The sequence below is a fragment of the Siniperca chuatsi genome, linkage group LG7 (assembly GCF_020085105.1).
Source record: "Siniperca chuatsi isolate FFG_IHB_CAS linkage group LG7, ASM2008510v1, whole genome shotgun sequence".
NCBI lineage: Eukaryota > Metazoa > Chordata > Actinopteri > Centrarchiformes > Sinipercidae > Siniperca > Siniperca chuatsi.
In genome coordinates, this window is record NC_058048.1 from 16643450 (window position 1) to 16667237 (window position 23788).

The following is a 23788-nucleotide window of genomic DNA, read 5'->3' on the forward strand; positions in this document are numbered from 1 at the left end:
CCCGCCACCCACCAAATGCGGGTGATTTTGGGTAGTGGTGGTGAATTTGCTCAACCTACCAGCCACGGTGGAGGGTAAATAAAAGTAGCATAACAGAGCGATTTGTGACATTCCACAATGCAGAATCACGAGTCTGCTTGTTTCACTTGGACTTTTTAACGAGGAGACAAAGAAAAACAATGTGGTGTTTCATAGCAGGGGTTAAGATAGGTGTAGTGCTGCCGGAGCGCACCAGAGAGATGCTCCGCCACTTTTTCTTCCTCCAAGTGAGGAAATAGAATATTTGCATTTCACATAATTCGGTTGAAATTCATATACATTTTTTAAGCGCTTGAAGATCCAATCATCACTAAAGCGTATGTCATGCAAGAGAGCCAATAAAAACAAATGGAATGGTCAAAGTTGTCCTATTGACTTTTAAGGTGTGTTGATTGATTAACGACGTCAACTCATGCATTGAGTAACATGCAAGAAATCATTCCACCTTAAACTTTGCCAGTAGTCTTTGAGCGGCGCTCTGTAGCTAGCTAACGTTAACTAGTAAAAGATGAAAAGGCAGCAAAACATCCTTTCAATCATCATTCACTCTTCTGACATCTTTATTTGTGCTGCATCCACAATGCCAGCAGGGAATGAAAGCTTGCTTAGCGCCGTTTTCATAGCCTAGCTTATTAGATGAGCCTGACCTCTGCATGCACTGCAACTTCTCCTCAGAATGCGGCTTCATTTGTTCAGCACAAGTAAGTAAATGAAGTCATTTAAAACACAAACTACTTGTGTTCATTCGGCTGTAAATTACTGCTTAATGCCACGCTAATTACAACCTACTGCAGCCATGGTATCGCCTAATACTACTTAGCTTGATGTTTGGATGACTGCCTTGTAATATTCTCAACATGATGAAACTATTCATGAAGTCAGTCTAACATTTGATTGTGTGGTCATTTATAGTTGACTAATGTATGCAAACTTGCCACCATAGGAATAGTGGTTACATAACCTTCGAAACGAGCCACAACTTAACTGTGCACACGCGAGCGTCATAGGTGCACTCTGGTACTTCAACAAACAGCATTACACCTACTATGTGTTTGTATGATAAAGAGAGAGCGAATGTCAGTATGTTCTGTAAGAGCTTAAATATTTACCTTACGACATAAAATAGCCTATTGCTTGAATATTGTAGATCTTTTATTTTCTTTGATGTTTGATTATTTTTCACATGCAGTTACACACTGCCGGTTAAAACAAGAAAGTGGCTGGATAAAAAAAATTGAGTGGCTAGTAGATTTTGGAATCCACCAGACACAGTGGCAAGTGGACATAAACGTTAATCTCCAACCCTGACTAAAGTACAGAATAATTATGACTTACTATGATTTCATTGTTTAAAACAAAAGCAGCAACAGGCTCAATGTAAATTAATGCTCAAGTTGTTTTTTTAGACACTTCCTCACTAACTTCTGCTCAAACTGAACTTTTGGAAATAATTTACCTCAGTTTAAGAAGGCAATTAAATCCAAAAAACAATCTGTGGCAATACTGGTATTTGGAAAGAATAAGACAATTTAGGTAAGCCTCAAATGTCCTGTTACCTAGATACATAATAGATGTAAAGTCTATCTACAAGGACAGGAATGTTCAGGGCTGCTCTTGCATGACAGACTGCACTTGCCCTCCTACCTGAGCAGAGCCAAACCTGCACTAACTTCACGGGTACCAGTAATTACTGAGAAGAAGACTACATGACGATGATGGGCATGACATATAAGAGAGACAGAATATTTTGGAGGGAAGCTTTATATGCTGATGGACCATCGCAGCATGTCCAATAATACAATGGTACAACTTAATCGCAGACTGTGTAGAGAGTAACCCCACTAAAATATTTATTTGCAGAACAGTTTGTCACCCAATTACCACTCCGAAGCATCTGTATTAATCTTTAAAAAGGTAAATAGATGATTGTTGATCAGTTAGAAAGACATATGTTGATGAACACTCAGTTCAAACTAAGAAGAGCTGCCTCTACATGTTCCCTCTGGTGATAATAAAACATTCACCTTTGTTAATAATGTGCATCACTAGGTGACAGTTCCCTGGGAACCTTGCGTGATATTCATGTTCTCTGAACTGTGCCATATTTTGAAATAAGAACATAGGGGTTTTATGTCAACTTAATATCTACCAGAGGGTCAGTAAATCACTTAATAGCTTGTCTCAGAGTCACTGGTGGAACACAACTGACTCATTTCCTGGCAATGGCTCTCTCAACAAATACTGTCTGACAGGCATATTATGGACAAAATAAAATCTTCTCTGGTATGTTGTGAAATAAACCTTAAAGGAAATTCACGAGACTCTTGTTGCATGCAATAAAATAATGCAACTGGAACTATTCAGGAAAACAATTAACTATTAAGGAATCAACAATCCCAAACAAAAAGGAGAATGCATTTTTTGTACACTGAAAGATGAAGTCAAGAGGATTTCCCCCAATGTAAAGATGAGCTTGGTACAGATGACAATAAATACTGTAGAGACTCAACTCATCACAAATTAAATCTAATGTATCTAATGGACACTTATTTTTCTTAACTTTTTCTCTGCCCATAGTATCTCAGTAAGCAGTGGGCAGAAGACATGGAAATACCTCAAACCGGTCCACCACAGCACTACCAGAGACAGATAGACACAACAATACCTTTGGGTAATTATGAATCTCCAGTCCACCTGATATTTATATCATGATGGCAGGAAACCAGAGCACCTGGAACTTCACTTGTAAATATATTCAACTTTACAAGCCATGTTGAGACTTCACTTTTCAATTACTACATTTCAAGAACAACCTAGCTAAGAAACCAAACATAAAATGGCCAATGACAAATGAAACTCATAATTTGGACTAAAACATCCAACAATGAAATTAACCGTGAAAGTTAATGGTTAAAGTAATTATGTCATCCTAATGTACACCCCCCCACACACAAACACACACACTTTTACAGGCTTTTATGATTCATGAATATATCTAGGCGCAGTATACTATAATGGTATTATCCTTTAATAAAACGTAGCACACAGAAGATTGTCCATAAACCTGTGTATGAGGCAAAAGTAGTTCAACAGCATCTCAAGGATTTCAGTGAACAGGTTCACAAAGGACTCATGGTCTACTGTTATGATGACCCACTTTGTCAGGCTCACTGACTGATTTTTTTTTGCTTGCTCTGCTGCTCCTGTCATGCTTTCTCCCACATCACAATGTTATCACTGGTGCAGCTCGACTGCTTTTCGTCTGTTCAAATCAATGCCCTCAGCCTCTGCGGCTTGATCTGTCAAGACTGCTCAGCTCTGAGAGGCAGTGGAAGTTTGAGACAGAGTGAAGGATTGTTGGCTGACAGGTGAAGGCACATGGTGCACGATCAGTGCAAAACCTTATAACAGCCTGCTGGCTCAACTGCCAGTATTTATAGCAAAGGAAAAATACAAGCTGTCTAACATAAACTGCTTGGTTTTTTTGCTAATATGATCATAAGAAATCAATTAAAATGCCATAGATGTTAACAAAAAATGAAAGCAGCATATGTGCATATGTTGTAAAAAAGCAATAACTGCTAATTACTCATGTGGTAGGATACTGAGCTAGCCCGAAAATATAAAACACAAATGGAAATTCCAAGTCACTCTACATCATGTCTGTCACAGGGTGACTCCACTTCAAACTCATTAATCACAAAGTAAGGCACAGTTCAGCTGGCCATTACAACCTCAGAGATGTGATATCAAATATCAATGTGATATCACACCAAAGCTCAATAACACATTCCGTCAAAATGGAGACAAAATAAAAACAAAATAAGATAAGGGTAGAATGACTGTCTTGTCAAGAGTTTTGACAGGCAGGACAAACTGTGTTACTAAAAGAAAGCAGTAAGAGCCCAGCACAGACATTTTCCACAGACCTTGCCAGGAAAATATCACAAAAATGCTTGTGGTGCAACTATGGCATGGTAAATACCTAATTTGTCAGATCAAACTGCTGGCATGGAGGTGAAAAGGTTTGATGAGACCTGACAGGCCTGAGAGCTCCTGATTCAAAATCAAAGTGTCTAGTTACATCTGTAAGAATACTCCAGTATTATTTGTATGTGTGTGTGGTGTTTTTGAGGGCGATGGATGCATTACTTTTTAACATATAACAAAAATGAACAGAAATAGTACTAAATGCATGTCCTTTGGATGACCGTCACAAAGCTAGCATCCCAACATTTGGTTTAGTTTATAAAGACAAAATAGTCTGAATGATGAAATCGCAATAGCGAGAAAGAGGGTGTAAACAGTATTGGTTATTCAACCATAATTTATGACTTTGGTGATTTAGTGTAAGATGGAAAGTGGATAAAAAAAAGACGACAACCTTTTTTTTATTAAAAATTTTAAAGTAGAGCAGAATTGTATGTTTTGGAGCACAAAAGCTTGTTGCTGGGGCAGTACCCTACACAGTTACTATACAGTTTCCTTTTTTGTGTGTCAGTTTTTGCACCACTGCTACTTGTATCTTGAAAGCACAATTATGTAGCCCTAGCAACCACAATGTACTTTTAAACCAAACCAAACATATTTTAAGTTTAAGAGAACTCACTAACTGTATCAGAGAAGAGACATGGCTCCTTCTTTTCACCTCTCATTAACCACCAACATATATAAACGTTCACAATATCCCCCAGTGTCCCACTCCTCTCCTCACAGACACCATGACCAACCAGTAGAACCCTTCACCGGCTTTCGAACCAGTGGGGGCCAAGCTGACCTTAAAGAACTTGCGCCACAAAGACAGACAACTGAATTGTCTCCCATCACCTCACATCTTCTGTTACAAATTAAACTTGGACACAGCACAAAGTCATTGCTGGTTTGGACTGCTCACTAAGGAGTCAATTGACTGCTGTATAACTAACAATGTGGTTTTAGTTTCAAAAATCAAAATAAGGAACACGCCAATATCAACCTTTGAGTTATGCAAAACTATCGGTGTGATAGTGTTTGTAACATTTCTCACAATAAGACATTTACAATGAGATCAAAGTTTAAAGAAGATAAAGCACCTTCTGACTGACAGGCATGTGCTGTAATAATTTATTTCTGAGAATTTGGTCCTGGTTTTCATTAATAGAAATGGGGCAGCATATGTGAAAATTTCTATAATTTTACCCATGACACATTGTTGGAAGTTAAGTGGTGAAACATGATATGGTTTCAAGGTGTTCAAATTGCTTTAAAGCAGAAACCCAGGACATTACAGAGAATATCCTGAAACAGGTGCTGAAACAGGGTGCCTGTGCTTCCAACGTGAGTGTTCCTGTAGCATTTCTATGTGCATTGCTAATCTAGCAGATTATAATACTCACCTCTATATCTTTTCTGTATAAGAGTCTAGATATGTTCCTTAAAACATTCCTGTGTCTAGGCTTCCTCCATCTATTATGCATAAAAATGTGGTGTGTGTCTATGACAGGAACATGCAGAGTATAGTGGCCTTAGTGGCACAAGCCAGTGGCCCTAAATGGATAGCGCAAAGTCATTCTGTGAATTTTTTCACTGTCACTGAAAAGCTTTGTACCTTCATCGCCAACTCTTTAAAACCACATGCAGCATTTGTGCAAACACAGAAAGCCATGAGATCAACAGATTCTTGAGCTACAGAGGCTTTTATACACCTGGCGGAGATGCAGGGAAAGAGCCATAAATACTCACCAACGGTGCACCCTTTCATTGTGCAGTTCCTGGAGGATCTCGCCAAGTGTGAGCCACCTGAACTGGCTGCAGGAGAAGCAAAGATGTTGTTACAGTGACTCAACTTTTAATTCATTCTTTGTTTTGAAATCACAACACCTGTGATCATAGAAACAGCAGATGCTTCAAAAACCCTCCAGAAACAGGACTGGACTTGGGAGCTGCCAACACGTTGTTTATGGCACCCTGAACAGAATTTCATTCTGTTCAAAAATGAATTCAAAAAGATAAACCACCTGCTAATATTCAGGCAAAGACAGTGGACACTGATGTGCCTGAAGTAATTACTGGGTAAATGCTGAAAATACCATATTAGCATCCCATGAACAAAACAGGACCACTAGCAACAGTCTTTGTAAGAATTTTATAGAGGAAGGCTGCATTTTACATATATGGATACTAATTCAGGAACTGAATGATTTCAAGAGATAATTTTAAGGAAAAGGGGACACTGAATGTTGTCACTGAAATGCTCGAATGACCTGTCAATGTGGAAGAAATTCCTTCGCATTTAATAGTGGCTAACGTTTTGTTGAGTTTTATTTATGAGATTTGAGGAGGACTAGCTATGAATCACACTGTGAGTATATATGTACATAAAGTGGCAAAGTGGATTTGTCTCCCTGATTTCTTTAAACCTAAAAAAGTATTCCATTCTACTGTATTTACCATCTTCTTTTTCTGTGTTGTGGCACCATTTCCTGAGATAATAACAAAACAAAGTTCAAAACTTGATCTATGAAAGCAGTCTGAATGAATGTAAACTGTTACATTATTAGGACTTACGGAGACTACCTAAGTAAAGATTCATGGTACTTTACAGTTGATGATATGAAATGTAAAATCCAGACCATCATATCAATGTAGTCAAACACTGGCTCCTTCATATGTTCTATCTAAATATTGAGTCCAGAGCTCAAGAGAAAACATATGAAACAGCTTATTTTATACGAATAATAAGATGGCTGTCCAATCTGAAAATGTTTAGTGGTTGGCCACATTTAAGTGTATGTCAAGCACAAGGCTCCAACATTGATTTAATATTAGATTTTTTTGTACATCAGCAGTTACACACTGAACAGGGCCAAAGTGTAACTAGAGTAATAAATGTGTCAACTTGTGTCCACTTCGAACTTTTCACATTAACTACTGAGTGGCAATAAATATAAATACTGTTAAAAAATTGCTAGATAAATGTAATAAAATAACTCAACATGAGACACGGCCAGAAGGCTCGGAGACCAGTAACTGTGAATGACTGAAATTTGCCAAAGATTTGTCAGGGAGAAACACAAGCAGACAAAGAATGTAAGGTAGCGCGCTGACATACTGCTAACTTGGAGCATGAGACGGCCATGGAGGTGATGTATTTTGTTTTTATTGTCGTGCTTTCGTAGCAACAACTAGACTTTTGATTTCAAAAGGAAACCTAGTCTTGGCAAATTAAATTATTTGGACTGCAATATGTTTGGTTAAACTAAGATTGGTTATCTGCATGCTGATGTCTGTCTGTGTTAACAAGTCATTTGCAATAGGTTCATGTAGTATTGTACTGAGTTTTTTGATCTATGTTCCAAGATGAATCCCAAGCAGCCAGGACAACTGTAACAAAACCAATCAAAGAAGCCATTGATCTCATTATATTAACTCAAACCACAATTAATCAAATACCACAAAGCAAGTATTGTTTAGGTTGTGAGGTGCACAAGTGAAACAAAAGGGCAAATAACAAGAAATATATAACTGTCATTGTTCTCAAGGATTTCATGTCACATCATTTCATGAAAAAGTTGCCATCCTTTCTTTAAGTGGGGTTTTACGACCCAAAATACAAGATAGTATAAATCCAGTAAATTACAGTTAAATCAATTAACTTGTAAGTGTAAAACTGATCCGTTGTCAAAAAAGCGGACAATGAGTCCCTGAAGACAAAAGCATCCCTAAACCCTAGTCCTCCTAACTACTGTCTAAATAGGACCAATAATCACGAAAACCAAAATTGGTCGAAGACATTAATTAATACTGTAAAATGGCCACTAGTTTTATCCAGCACTTCTTCAGGTGGATGCTTCTTTTGTCTGGGTATTAGGTCTAGCAAGTTCTCATTATCACTGAATCTGGCTTATAGAACAAATAAAGGGCTGACATTTTAAACAAGTTACAATACAGATGTATCCAATTTAATTTAATTTCTGGAATTTCCAAAGTGTTGGCACAAAGAACCCACTGCTCAGGCTGTTGAAAGAGATTCCTGATATGTTTACCATTGTGAAATAGTCCAGGAGTCGTAGTCAGAATATATACTTCCAGTAATTGCTGATTCTATGGTCTGTATCATTCTATGGTCATTGTATATGATTATGATATAAAACCATTTTGCTTTACTATAGATGACTGACAGGAAGCACAAGGTGGCAGGCTGCAAGTAATTTCACACGACCTCTGGTTTAGAAGTTAATTAATCACTCTCAATAGAATTAAGCAATGCTGGGAAAGCTAAACACAGTAAAAACAAGACAGCGATAAGTGTTTAGCTGTGCTGCACTGTGGCCTGTCTGTCACCAAACTGGCAGAGTAGCTTACATTTGGAATTTGTAAAATTACACTAATGAAGACACATGGTGACTGTAAGCCTTAAGAGATGTCTTCAGTATAAAAGCATACATTGCCAAACATGTGAAACAACATTCAAAGAACAGGTGAAAAGAACAGGTGAGCTATCTCACTATTTGGTGAACATACTGAGAAAATTATTCTGATGAAGAGTATGGGAGAGTAGGGGAACATCTTTGTAATGTGCTTTACCGTTCATTTCAGCTTTAAGGGTATTTGAAGGTGTTCACATCCATATAGATGGTATGCATTGTCATCAACTTTTTCATGTGATTCCACCTCCGTCACCACCACTGAGTGGACAAGCAATCCAACTGGAATTTAACTTGCTTAAGACCAGACAGGAGAAGGAAAGCTCCCAACACAAGTAAGACATGAATATGGCTGCTGTACAGCCCTGGAAAAGCATTTCTAGAGTAGACTCTAAGTGTTTTCTGATATCTATGAGTCATAGTCAACCAAATATTAAATACGATGAGATTACATTTATGTTAACCTGTGTCATTTTTTTCTGTCTCCTAAAACTGGGGGACTATGTGTCAAAAGGGTTCCAGTTTCTACATGGATGATCTGATGTGGATTCACATACTCAAATTAAAGATGAGAGTGAGCACCTTAACCTCATAGTCACATTAATTTCAAGCCAATTTTTATTTTCAAAAGAACAAACAACATTCCTCTTATTTCTGACTGCACTGTAAGTGTAGTTTACAAGCATTCAAGGCATTGAGTTAATTTATTCATTTGGGTATTAATAATGGTTTTATAATCCTGCGATTCTGAATAACCCTTATTTGTTGCTTTTTCAATAATTGTTGCAAAGTTCAAATTTGCTGTTAGCAGTTACAATTATTGACACAGAGGAGGTAAAAACTGTCTGCAAAACCATTCTACATGATTACAGAATTATCACTTGAGAGAAAATGGGTGTTGACTTTTGTCAATCTAATGCCCAACTCTGGAGGTTGTGACCGTAATCTGTGAAAGCTCTGTCAACACAATGAACAAAGTGGGAAATAACAGCGGAAAGTGGAAAGTTTGATGTCTAATTTTTGCCACCTGTTTTATGTCTTTACATCATCTGATGGAAACCTCTCAGTTTCTGTTCATGCCTCAGCTCTTGAGTCACCAAATACACGCAAGGCGAAAGGGACACAACACATAGCCTACTGTTTGACATGTTAAAGAGGATGTCAGGGAATATTACTCAACATAGATACAATTATGGATTAAATGTGCTTTGAGGCAGGAACAGTTTATCATTTACGTTAACCGTTACGTTTATCATTGTCTCAATGGTAACATATATAGATGAGACAACTGCAAACTATCTGGCATTTAGCATGTATTGTTCCTGAAACTGTACTGTTTAAAGAAAAATAAAGTTAGTTATTCAAAATGAAGGCTACCTACTACTTTCAGATAACAGAACGCGGTAGAGTTCCATGTAAACTAGTAAAGACAGTTGTCCAATCTCTGGACTCTGTCTCCAGGAGCTGGGGGAGACTGGGCTGGTGATTCCCACTGACAAAGCTCTCCGTGTCTGAGGGAAAGAAAACAGAAAACCACTGTCAAACAAAAAATACAAAACTATTCAAAGTGAATGTAAAATAATGAAGTGATCCCATCACGTCTATATAAAGTTGAGTTTGATAATTCTATATGCAAGACGTGACAAAGGCACTAAACAGTATTATAAATAGCATTTATTTTGGGCGATCGCTCAGTTTAAATGGAATTGACTTCACCATTGGCTAAGTAGATTCCTACTTCACATAATTTTCACTGTATAGTAAAAACAAAAAATGATTATTATTATTATTATTAATACAGATTATCACCTGGGTATGTGTGGAGGTCCTAAGGTATCCAACCAAGGGTGATGGCATTTTTCGATATAAAAGCACAACCACATAGTGTAGCAAACAGCTGTAGTTGATTTTTTTTTTTTAAGATTATTTTTTTGGGCTTTTTGCCTTTACTCGACAGGAACAGCCGAAGACAGAGGAAATTCGGGAAAGAGAGAGAGGGGATGACATGCGGCAAAGGGCCACGGGCCAGATCCGAACCCGGGCCGCCGCAGCAAGGTCCCAGCCCTGCACGTGGGGCGCACCCCACCAGACGAGCCACCGGCACCCCATTACTCTAGCACTTTAGAAAAGATTGTTCCAACAGCACTGTAGCATAATTCAGTTTATGTATATAATATAAAATCAGATCTGTAATATTTCAGGTGCTAACAATAACTTGTTCACTTTTGTCAACCAGGCAACCTAATGTATTTTCCAGGGATAACATCAAGGCGGCTGATGAACTAGAGAGCCAGAAATATGAGATCACATTCGAATAAACTTCCCATGTTATATGTCACTGTCACAAATGCACAATGGGACTGTACAAAATCTGCGCTTGTTTCACTTTTTTGCTATAAATCACTAGTGGTGTCACATTTTTCTTAAGGTGGATATCTAAGTTAAAAAAAAAATACAATTCCACATAAAGTGCACAGGGGTCATGCAGTCCATTAGCCACTAGTCTGCTTTGATACATGAGTAGTAAGGTGCAATTTCTTTTCTGCTAAATAAATTGATGATACTCCCGACAGTCTGCCGAGGCCTCCAGTTGTTGTGCTGTTCAGCTGTGCTAGTGTTGTGGGAAGATTTAAAGGAGATGTTGCTCTTTGGTAAATGCCAAGTGTACATTTCAATTACACAGATCATCAGCAGCTTACCATCAATTTAAAAATGCATGACAATATATTTGAACTCTTGTACCTCAGGTCAAGAGGAAACAATCAACCTATCCGAACAAGTCTAAATTGTGTTTACATATTGTAGATGGAGACTTCCTCTTTACGTATTCGACAGACAAACCAAAATCCAAAGACAAAATGAAAACAAGGTGTCAGGTGAAATGCCTTTACATTGATGCTTTTTGAGTTGGCAGAAAAGATCTTACTGAATGCAAACTAGAAAATATGAAAGTCATCATCAACAGTACTACATGCCATTCACTGACTATATTTTGACTATGTTTTGATAACACCTCAAACATGAAAAGGAGCTAATGTGGATTTAATACATGTTAAACCATAAGTAAAACAAATCACAATAAAATCTAAATGTTTACAATAAATTCATCAGCTGAATGAAAATCTGCGTTTTTGCTGAACAAAACTAGATGTGATGAAAATAAATGTTGATACCAATAACAATACTTGATCTAACCTTAATGGCACCCCACACTCACAAAAACATGCGTCATGTTTATGACAAAACAGACAAACACGCTCATGTCAAACTGAGTTTTCTAGTGAATACTAAGGCACTGTTAAGACTAAAATGATTCACATCTGGGTAGCATCAAAATTCAAAAGACTGAATCAATCCTCCTTAATTTCAAGGTTATGTTGGCACAAAGTGCACCAAATGATTACATCGGTTTGACTGTTCAGATGTTGAAATTGCATTGGAGACATCAAAACCGGGTTGGCAGAGTCTAATGCCCAATACACAGTCAAATAACATCCAGCAACAGTATTGCTAAAGAATGTTATGTGTTGACAAACCGGACTGTAACACTGTGTTCATGATTGCAGTTGTGGAAAGACTTGGTAAGATTACAGATAGTATTACAGCCCAACATGAGTACACTGCCACACTACACATAACCTATTAGCTGTTTTGATGACTGCTAAAGTGAATTAATAAAGAATGGTTCAACAGGTTAACAGGCAGCTATTTACGATCTAATCTGGTTTCCGGAAGAATAAGGATCAAATGGCTTTTTATCTGAACATTGAAGGTCTTCACATTATCTGATTCATAGACTTATTAAAATGTCGAATGTAAGTACAAGTAGTCACAACAATTTGGAGCCACAGGTCAAAGTGTCAGTCAGATGAGTGTAACAGTGACATCAGTAAATTACTGTAAATGAAAACATGGCTTTGTGGGTGCCACATTTCTGTGGTCAGCGCTTGCTAAGCTTTTGGTATAACATTTTTCCCCAATAAATTTCAATTTTGGAAACAAATATTACAAATGAATTGCAGCCTCCAGGACTAAGATCTGGAGTGATCACTTCCCTAACTTCAGCCATAAAGAGCTTAGATTCCTCTTCACTGACCTTTTCCAAGTATAAGTTTTGTTGATTTATGGTGCAGGAAATTTCACACAAGTCTTAGCTTTCCCATAATACACTAACATGGACTTTTGTTCGAAGTTGCTGGAGAATAAGAAAAATACTGCCATAAATGTAACTCTTGAACAACGAATTAATTCAAGATATTATAGAATATTAATAAAAAAGGTTAAGACCAGCTGGGACAAAGCACATAAGAACACAGTGTTGTAGCACTGCTGTTAATGCATACCAACTGTAATCTCTGGGTTCACAGTTACAAACATTTGTTCAGGACATAGGCTCTTAGACATATCATGCACATCACATTTTATCGATTATTCTGTGGTAACAATGAGGTAAAATGTAAGCACAGTCTAGAGCAGTTCCAAACAATGTAGTCATCCGACACCGTTTTCTGTTTCTCACGAGCTTGATTCCAACGAAATCAGTGCATTTCATTAAGAAAGTAGTGTTGTGTCATAAAGTTTGTCTTACCTGCTTAAAATCAGAGGCCATAATTTGACATATATCTATCAATCTAGACTCCACCTAAAGAAAAGGAAAACATGCTTCATTGACTTTTTAGGGCATTTTTACTTTCTGACATTGTTGACTTTGAACATAAGCAGGAAATCACTCTCATATGGAAGAAATGTTTGCCACATTCTGTCAGAATATCTTTCCATGATATTGACAGCATCATCTCTTTTGGAGGACCTTCTCATAATCTTACTGGAACACCCTGCCGGGTTGGAGCTGCGTGTATCTGCATAATAAACACTAACCACCATGAGAATATTATCGAACAAGCAAAAGCCACAGAAAAATAAACCCTACAGGATTTCCCCGTCAAGTAAAACCATCTGTTGTTATCTTCTGCAATGAATGGACCCTCTGACAACATCCTTTATATTCAATGCATTAGTGACATGTTTTGCACTGTTTTGCCAAATACACTTGCTTAAATCGAGACTGATCTTCGACATCTTTTGAAAACAACAGTGTGTCAGAAATCAGTGTGACCTAAAGTTGAAATAACAAAATAAATTTGTGATATCCATGTTATTTGTATTGTGTGAATCAAATTTTGCTCTACCTCTAAAGCAGCCAGGACACACATCTACAAATTCAACTTAACATACCACTCTATCCCTATACATCTCAATTTCATTCATGGAAATAGTGTTTCATGATAATAAAATTCAGATGTGCAGTCTGGCTCCATGCTTTTGAACAGCCTACTGCATGTGACCTAATACTGCAAACATTTGGCTGAGTGAAAGGTAACATGGTGTCTTATAAAATGTTGATAAATGCCAATGGTACTTACAATAAGGAACTTAGAACTAGGCATTAGGCATCTCAGCATGTTTCCTGACCCTCTACTATAAATCTAAAAAATGCGGAATGTATTACTGTAAAAAAACAGCAAATAAACAATATCTTACATGTAGTTTAACTGACACACACATACCAGATGTCTACAGTTTATTACAGCTATAGCTCTAAAGTGTATCTACCTATCAGATCCCAACAAAGGCTAGTATAATAGCTAAATCCTGTATTAACTGAGGTTCAGTCACAGATGCAGGTTGGGTTTCTCCTTTTTATGGAAATCACTCTATGAGCTACCTGTTATTGTCATTCATGGCCACATATGGTACCAAACTGAGGTCCTCTCAAGAGATGTTGATGCAATGCTATTACACATGGAATTCACTCAACTATTTTGCAGCTGGAATATTACTCGAACATTAACCTCATTTTCAGCCCTTAGCTTTCTTGTCTTGAATCTAATCAGTGTACTTTAACAGAGGCTGACTTTTAAAAATAACAATACATACAAAATGATTTTGCATATCGTGTCAGCAAAAAGTTTTTGCACAGCCTCTATTAAGCACCTGTAGCAGACATATTTGTCTTCCAGTTTTTGGTAGCACAGTCTGCATGTTAACTTAATAAGCTGGTTTGCCTTTACGCTGCACCTAGCTCCAATGTATTGCTTTTAAATAGCTACTTCTGGGAAATACAGACAAAAATAACTGAACAGTCAACACAATTACCATCCCCATATGAGGTCTGATTTCTAGCTGTCATTAGAAGCCATGTGTTACATTAGCTTATTCTAATAAATTATTAACGATTGCAATTGTCTGAAAGACATTCCACACCAGTGGGAATGTCAACATCTCCCAATATAACACTCCTACTACACTCCTACAAGTATTACTCTGTCCAGTTTACCTGTTAATATCTGGCAGCTAGGCTACAAAAACCACCCAGCATGGCGATTTAATATTTAGAGCCTTTTTGATGCTGCATTTGAGGAAAGAAAGATCATAATAACTGTAGATTAATACAGATCAGAAACATGTCAGGACGATGACTACAACCAGCAATGATTTAGCTTTAGCTGTTTTAGTGAACCACTGTTATTTACAGAGTCAAAGTAACCTTTCTCACTAAGCCTTTTTGTATAACAGTTATCTCAACAGCTAATCATAAATGTCAGCAATAAAACAGTGTTAACAAAACAATAACACACTTAGGGCTTGCTTGTTATTTTAAAGAAAACTTTTTTTTAAACAATTACTCGGAGGAGGACATATTAGAAGATTTTCTGCTCATGTAGTTCCCTTCCATCCCCACAAAGTGTGGATTCTGTACCTTGATGTTGCAAACACCAAGGGTTGCTCTCTTTTCACAGGTATTCAGCTAGAAGACAAAAGATGCAAAAGAGGACAAGAACCTGCAGGACCGGCTTCTGTGCCACTGACATCAAACCTGGAAGACATCTTTCTGAAACTGGTTTAATTCACCATGTACCACAGGAACAATAAGACATTTGTTTTTTTTAAAGGTACACTGTGGCAGACTTCTGGGTGAACGTTCGTCATTTTGACCCTTTGGCTAAAATCACATAATATCAGTGCTGTCATCCATGTTTACCTTAATCTACCACTCATCCCCATCTCTCAAGATCATTGTGCCTGTTGCGGGCATCAGGGTGTTTGCATTTCTAAGGAAAAACAAATAAGGCCAGTTTAATTACAACAGGATGACCCTCTGATTTTTTCCAACATTTATTAATGCCATGCACCTGGGTTTTATTGCAAAGATTAATAATTTCCCAGATTCATTAACTGAAACTTTTATGTGAATTGTTTTATTAATAGTGTTCCTACAGATTGTGTGTTAAAGGAATAATACAAATGTACCTAACAACAATTACCTAACATCACTCTTAATAACATACATTTGTGCATGAGTTTTCCATGAAAATCTACTGATATCCCAGCTAATAAGACAGTTTCTTGACCTTTTTCTTCGATGTCATACCTCTCCTTATCAAAAATTAAACAGCTATTTTGAAAATAGCTATCTAGAGAGCCATATTTTCTAAACAGCCATCTGGAATAACACTAAGTCCTACCATTTGTATCTTTTCCTCTCCTCAGAGTACTCGTCCATGAGCCAAATTTGCTCTGCTCAATTTTCTGGCGCTTGTTACTCGCTTGTGGATCGCCATGTTTTTCCTGCTTTGGTAGCATGAACACGGAGACGTTAAAAATGAAATGTTTCTCACTTCCAATTTCAAAGTTCGACTGTAATCCAATGCAACATCACAATTATGTTGTGTAAGATGTAGCATTGGATCTCTTACCTCAAAAGTAACTGGCAAAGTTGTCCATACAGTGAGCTCCCATGTCTGGCCTTTACTGCTGCTGGTCTAAGTTGTAGTGCTCTGGTTTTTGGTGAGATGAAACAGACCATTTTTGTACCTTGAAATTCATATGTTTGACAACTACACTGACCTAACCTCATCTTTAGCAATGAACACCAAAGCCTGTCAAATATATCCTCAAATTAACAGCACATTACAAAAACATTGTCAACTATTCACCACTATTGTCTGCTGTTCATGTGTAGTTGCATCATGCAGTATCTCATACAATCTTTTGAAATGCAAAAATCACAGATAAATAAAAAATATCTACATTTATTGTCATCATATTTACACAAAGACACAGTGCTGTCAAAAATCAGCGTAACGTAACTGAACAGACAAAAAGTTTAAAGTTAACGCCAGCTACAGTTAGAAAACGTAAATATTGCACCTACAGTCAAATTAAGTTTAAAAAAACATCAATCAATTATTACAAGATGTAATGCTGATTTTGAAAAATGTAACAGTAAAGTTTTTCCACTTTAAGGGTAACATTAATGCACGTTAATGAACTGAAGGTGAGTGCAGTCATCAACATTACCTTGAAACCTTGGCCTTGAAAATAAGAAATCTTCCATCTTCAGTCCTTTCTTTCTTTGCTCTGTCCGCCGCATTTAACTGTAAAACTGAAACACATTGGCATTAACATTACTGTAAAACTGGGAAATACAGGCACCCAATCAAGTGTGAATGCACTTTTATCTGACTTAGCTAGTTTACAAAGCTAACTAACTTATTTAGTCCGTTTTGAAGTGCCAACGTTTACCGTTTAACTAACCGTTTAACTAACCATTAACCTCTCTACTGTTGCTAGCCCGTTTGCTCTCATGTAGCTACTGTAACTTTAACTGTAACTTTCGATTTTACATGTTCATGTTTTACATGTTCGAGCTGATGATTCGTCACAGACAAACTTACCGCTGTTTTGAAGACATTTCAAAACTCCCCAGACTCTTCTGTCCAGCATATAACAATAAATATAATGTCTGCCACGCAATGAAAAAGATTTCAGCTCTTTATCCCAAGTTTAGACGTTGAGTCAAATATGGCAGCCGGAAGTGATATCTCTCTGTCCCGCTCATGTGACACCAGTGCTTACTAGAACTTGGACATCAGGTGCATTTACTGTTATCTACAGAAAACTTATTTTGCACTATTTTATATTTTCATATATAATAACGAGTTAATATTTTTCTTGTACTGTGAATGAATAATGTAATCTCCAGCTCTCCTCTTTATTTGGTTTAATCAAAGCCTAAAATAGGTTTAGGTTTAAACAGAGTCTCAACTTGGGAAATGAGTGAAGAATCTTTTATATTGTCCAGTAGACACAATATTGTTTATCCCAGCTCAATAAAAGAGTCTTTGAGGAATCTGGGTGTGTCTTCAAAACAGCCCAGATTGTGGATAAAGTTTTGTTTTTCAAAGTTTGGCTTGTATTTATGCTTCAAAACGAAACTGATGCTTAAAAAGATTAAAGTATTTAATTTGTTTTTATATTAGGCTGCAGATAATATAACATCCCCTATTAAATGTTATTTATCTGTGAATAGGCTATATCTGAGATAGTTTTAACCAAGTATAATCCCTGTGAAGAGAGCAATATAAATATGACTTCACATAAAATGTTGGAAGTGGTAAGAAGTGGAATTAAATAACTGAAACAGCATCAATATGACATGATGAGCCGTCCATGTGCGTAACCAACCTTTTCCAGATAAGTTATTTGTTCAGAAAGATAGAAAGAACTTTCCTCATCCACATGGGGATATTAGGTCATTGCAGTAATAAAAGTAACAGGCTTCAGCCCCCTGTGACCACGAAGAGGAAAAAAAATAATACGGAAAATGAATGAATGATTCTACAGGTATGACAGCAGATATAGCTGCAGATCAATGAGACATTTTTCTGTGAGGAAAGTGACATATCAATGTATTTTTCTGTGATATAGTCCACTTAATAATTTTAGAAAGAATACAAATCCTTTGTATGCCTTTGGTTTGGTGAGAAACATTGAAATTGAGCAGATACTAGTTAAGTTATTCCAGTTGCAATGGGCCGGATGATATATTGATTGATTTAATTATGGCAAACTGTCTCCCTCTACCAAGACATGTACAAGAAAACATGTGGTCTGAAATACCAGCAAATATTTGATCAGAACAAAGGAGAGAAAATATTTAGGCCTACCATTCATCCATCAAATCTCAAAAGCCCGTTCTCTCACACATGCCCACCGTTCAGCGGTGGGAAGACAGCCCATGCTCTTTTTCTGCCTATTTATTAAAAGAATAAAATCAGTGGAGCAATCTTGGTGCCTGTGATGAATGAGAAAAGCATCATTTTAATCTGCAGATACCTTTCTGTGTGTCTTAAGATGTGATGTAAAGGCTAAATTGCTTCCAGACAAACATCTCATAGGTGAGAGAAGACCTGGCTCGAAGAAGTCTGTTCCCGCCGTCTCAAAATTCTTATTTTTGGCCTTGAGCACAGGCCACTTAATTTTTCATTCACACCCCTGACCTTATGTCTAAGTATTACTGTATAGAGGAGTGCAACGCTGCGGCAGCTGAGACAGAAAGGATAGACAGAGGCCGACATCATGAAATACCACAGTAAGCACACAGGATTCCTTTATTTCCCAGGACCCCATTCTGTCCATTCCGAAAGGCTGATCGAGGGATCATTAAAGATAAAATGTAGCACACAAGCCAAAGACTATGCTCAAGCTTGGACCATGCAAACCTCAGATGTGCCCTTTCATCATGGTCATGATGAATATATTGGTAATAAATCTTATAAGATATGGTATGGTTCATGAGTTTCCTTTACAAATTAAACAGCAGCACTGTGAAAATTACAGGGTTAGAGACATTTCACATTGTAAAAGGTAATTTGGCATGGATGGTATAGCTATCAACAACTCAAGCAACTGATCTCAGTCTTTGTATTGTAACACTCTGTGTTCATATTGGACTTGCTCTTGTGTGCTTAAACCAAGTTTTCATTTGTGTCACCTACTCTGTCTACATGAATAATGGCTCTTTTCCCCAGTTCTTAGGTTGTGTAAATAATATCATCAGCCTGTCACTAAGTTGCGTGGCTGTGAAAACATGTTCAATGTAAGTATGGGAATTTGTATAGCTGGCCTACAGTAACACAGCCACTGTAATGTACTGTAGTTCCTATCTTGTGGGTATCTATGTAAAGACGTTTTTAAAATCCTGATCTAAATCAAGATACAAACAGCAGTGAGACACAGAAGACAAAGACAAGATATCACTCTATCCCTGGTCAAAATAGAATCGCACATCAGGTGACCTGAACTTGTAAGTGCAAGTTGGTTTGCATTTAACTTTAACAACCTGTATTACAATGCTCCTGTATACAGTGGTGGAATGTAACATTTACTCAAGTACTATACTAGTACAAATTCAAGGTACTTGTACTTTACTTGAGTATTTCCATTCTATGCTACTTTATACTTCTACTCCACCACATCTCAGAGGCAAATATTGTACTTTTTACTCCGCTACATTTGTCTGACAGCTGTTGTTACTAGTTACTTTTCAGATTACAGTTTTTCACACACTTCCTGTCCAGTGAAAACCATGTTTCTCCAAATTTGGTCATTTTGAATTTGAATTTTTCTGATAAACCAAAGGATTAAGTATTTCCTTTAAGGACTGAGAAAATTCTCCTACTTCTTAAACTAAATAAACTTTAATAATAATTTTAAAAACCTCTTGGATTAGCTGAAAACAAAAAGCTGAAAACAGGGCTGTTTTTCTGAACTCATGAAAAGTTTACTTTTTAGAGATACGTGGTTCTCACAGGACAGCGACGCTACAAACACATGATGATCTTATAGACCATGATGCATTGCTGTACCTACATTATATAAAGTAGTTAAAATTAACTCAACCTTAAACATCTACAGCAGTAAAATACAACATACACATTAATGCAGCAGTAATATTAATCCAAAAGTAAAACACTGACAGGGACCATTTTTCTTTTACTTTTGATACTTAAAGTACATTTTGCTGAAAATCCTTACATACATTTACTTAAGTAAGGTTTTGAATGCAGGACTTTTACTTGTAGTGGAGGATTTTCACAGTGTCGTATTAGTACTTTTACTCAAGTACAGGATCTGAATATTTCTTCCAACACTGCCTGTATGTGACATTTTGATTAGCAACAATCACACACAACATCAAATCAAAAACATTGATTTGAAATGTGTTCAAGTCACAATCATTTTATTGTTTTATCTTTTTTTGTAACCATCGTGCAACTTTTTTAATAAATATACTGTAAGTAAGTTCATTTACTCAAGTACTGCACTTAAGTATAATGTTGAAGTACTTGTACTTTATTTCAGTTGTATACCACTTTGTACTTCTACTCCACTAAACTTCCACCAAAAGGAAATATTGTACTTTTCACTGCACTGCATTCATTTGACAGCTATAGTTACCACTTTCTCTGCAGATTAGGATTTTACATACACACATTCTTACACATTAATGCATCAGTAATAATAATCCAATAATATGATACTTCATTCTGTAACACTAACTGGGGCCAATTTCTTGTCGGGAGTGCTTTTAATTTTTATACTTTAAGTATATTTTGCTAATAATACAAATGTACTTCTACTCATGTAATATTTTCAATGCAGGACTTTTACTTGTAATGGACTAGTAATGTATCACTCCAGGACATTTTAGATTGGGAATACTCTGGTAATTCTTGGCAAGTCATTTTCTTATCTATATTACAGTATTAAAATAAAAACACAGACATATTCTAGCATATTAATCTTATAAATGTTTTAGTGCCACTGTGTGCAGTAGTGCTGCATTCACTCAATGTGGTGCCCAGACAAAATAAGGAGTGAAGACTATAAACAATATGTCCAAAGTATTTTCTCACAAGACAACATTTCTTGGAGAGCTTTTAACAGCAAGCAAGCATGTCCGTAATAAAGCCAAAGATAATAAGAGGAGGGAGAGGGAAACTGCGAAGACAGCCGGTTAGATAATTTGGCTTCGAGATATTCAATTTGCCAAATATCCACCCAGGACATACTGCATATGAGAGGCTGGAGTGGGGGATTTAGCCATGTGGGTTCAAGAGAGTTAAGCAAAGACCATTTTTTAAATATTTCTAAACTCCCAGATAAATGGCATCCATGGTTTCTGGTGCATTAGGGAAGGATTCATATCAGCTGTTTTCACAGCTGTTCTTCTCGAAGCCTTGGTTTAGAGAAACTCATTGTATCCAAAAGCAAAAAAAAGGGAGTATATTGTAAATAATTTGAGCTGTAAGAAAGCACCAAACCAGTACCAGCATGGCCTTGTACCATAGATATGAAGTAAAAGAATCAAAAAAAATATACACAGCATCTATTCAATGGCAGACTTTACAAAGCGCTGTGTAAAAGGCATGAGCCACACAGTCAAGAAACACGTAAGTACAACTTAATAAATGATACAGGATTAATAGCTGTGAGATTAAACAAATTACAAAAACTCAAGTCTACGAAACCTATATATACATATATATATTATAAGACATTTGCTCAATGTTCACTTACTAGGTTTTTCTGGAGCTTTTTACCATACCATACAGTCCGTTGCTGTAAAATATGGTTGAAAGCCCTGTAAATAACTAGTAAGTGGACCTTGAGTTGGGATTGTTTTGTCATAGTACTATATCCACGGTCAAGAATGTTAACAGATCCATTTCTGTGAACTCCTTCCGCTGATGAAAGCTCTGTAAAAATCTAGTAAGCAGACCTTGAGTTGGGATTGTACGTAAGGTTTGCTATCATTTTGCTGTATAAACTCATGAAAACAGGTAGGATTTATTGCAGGAATGTATTTGACTGCATTATTTTTAGCTAGGTGTGCCTAATAAACTGGCAACTGAGTGTATGAGTGGCCGGTTTTCAAGATGTTCATGCTGTTGGGGATATAACGTATTAATGACATTATTAGGTGTTAATGATAGCTGATATTATACAATGATGTCGCTAAGGTAGAGAAACAGGAGAAAAAGATGAGCTCTAGAAATGAGCTCTGTGGCATCCCATGCAGGTTGTCCACTGATGAAGGTGATGGTAAAATGGCAAATTATGACACACTAGACTCTTTTGAATGAGGATCTGAGCCAGTTAATTCTTAAATGCTCACTTAAAAATACTGTATCTACTCTGTCAAACACTACTAGTTTCTGCAAGGATTAGAAATTAGAGATTTCCTGCATCTGATGTAAAAACAAAAACGGGTACAAAGTGTATCAAAAGTTCACTCAACATTGCAAAAAGACCCCACAAAATACATTTTACTATACCAGTAATGAGGTACAATATATACAGCTGGAGCAGTGAAACTGGAGTTCTTTGTGAAAAGCTGATCTCACTTTTCCATTTAATAAAATGTGCCCTTTGAGAAAGTATTCCACGTCCAACTAAATTCATTAAAAATACAGATCAGGCCATTCAGATTAATACTGACATTATGGCCCGCAGCAAGCACTGCTGGACATTACATTTATAATGATGTTCATGGCTGCTGGTGAGGTGTCCATTTAATTAAATGCACATCAAATAAAATAGGAAGCGTATTGAAATGTTGGATGTTGGTTAAACTAATGAAACCATGTAGTGATGTGAAAATTCAGTAAAAGTTTCCTCTCCAAAATCAACCACCTTGATAAATTTCTTAACTAAAAGAGCAAAATTTCAGCAGATTCAATCATGCTTTGAATTCCCAGACATATCCACATTTTGCCTTTTGTTATTCAAAAATGTTTCACAGAGAAAACACTCCCTTATGATTCATGTCTTTGAACTTAAAACAAATCCCTCCATAGTTTCTGAATTCCACTGGTGGTAAGTAGTCTTTCTCATAAAGCCAAGTAGGCTTTAGCAATATGGTTCCCCGTTAGCTTCATAGTCACTCTGTCAAATAATAAATCAATTTCAACTGGTACTGAATTCCTCCATGGTTGCAACCCCATCACCCTCTCCATCATCCCTGAGCAACTGGAGCCTACAGTTCTGATGTGCTCTTCCAAAAGGCCAGTTCATCCATTACTTACAACAGGGTATTCAAGAATATGAGGACCTACTTTCCCCACAAGAAACAGCATCTCATCTTATCTTTTTCTATGAGCTGTATGCCAGTATTGCAAAGGTCACAAACATGCAACCTGCCAAACCCAATATGGCAGACTTTGGTGTTCCAGGAAGCAAGTTTGTAAAGTGAATCTTGCTATAAGTTTGGTGCCTTGTGTGAGATGTAACATTTCATAATGTGAATTGTCAGTGTCTGAAATGTTTTACAAATGCATTTCAATCTAAAATCTGTTACGCATTAGTTTCACCAATCAGCACTATGCATGGTCCCAGACTTGAGCATGGGGTAATGTGTTTCACACAATGTCAAAGACTGGATAGAGTGATGCACTGATTGTTTGGGGATGCCATTTGAGGCTGCTGTTTACCACTGA

General features: G+C 36.9%; 1 long non-coding RNA gene across 1 annotated transcript; it reads left to right on the plus strand.

Annotated features, from left to right (window-relative positions):
* The first annotated feature begins 521 nt into the window (after positions 1–521).
* Positions 522–11434, plus strand: LOC122878817. The gene is made up of 3 exons (XR_006378540.1): positions 522–740; positions 2617–2710; positions 10402–11434. It is a non-coding gene; the product is annotated as an uncharacterized LOC122878817 (long non-coding RNA).
* The last annotated feature ends 12354 nt before the right edge of the window (positions 11435–23788 follow it).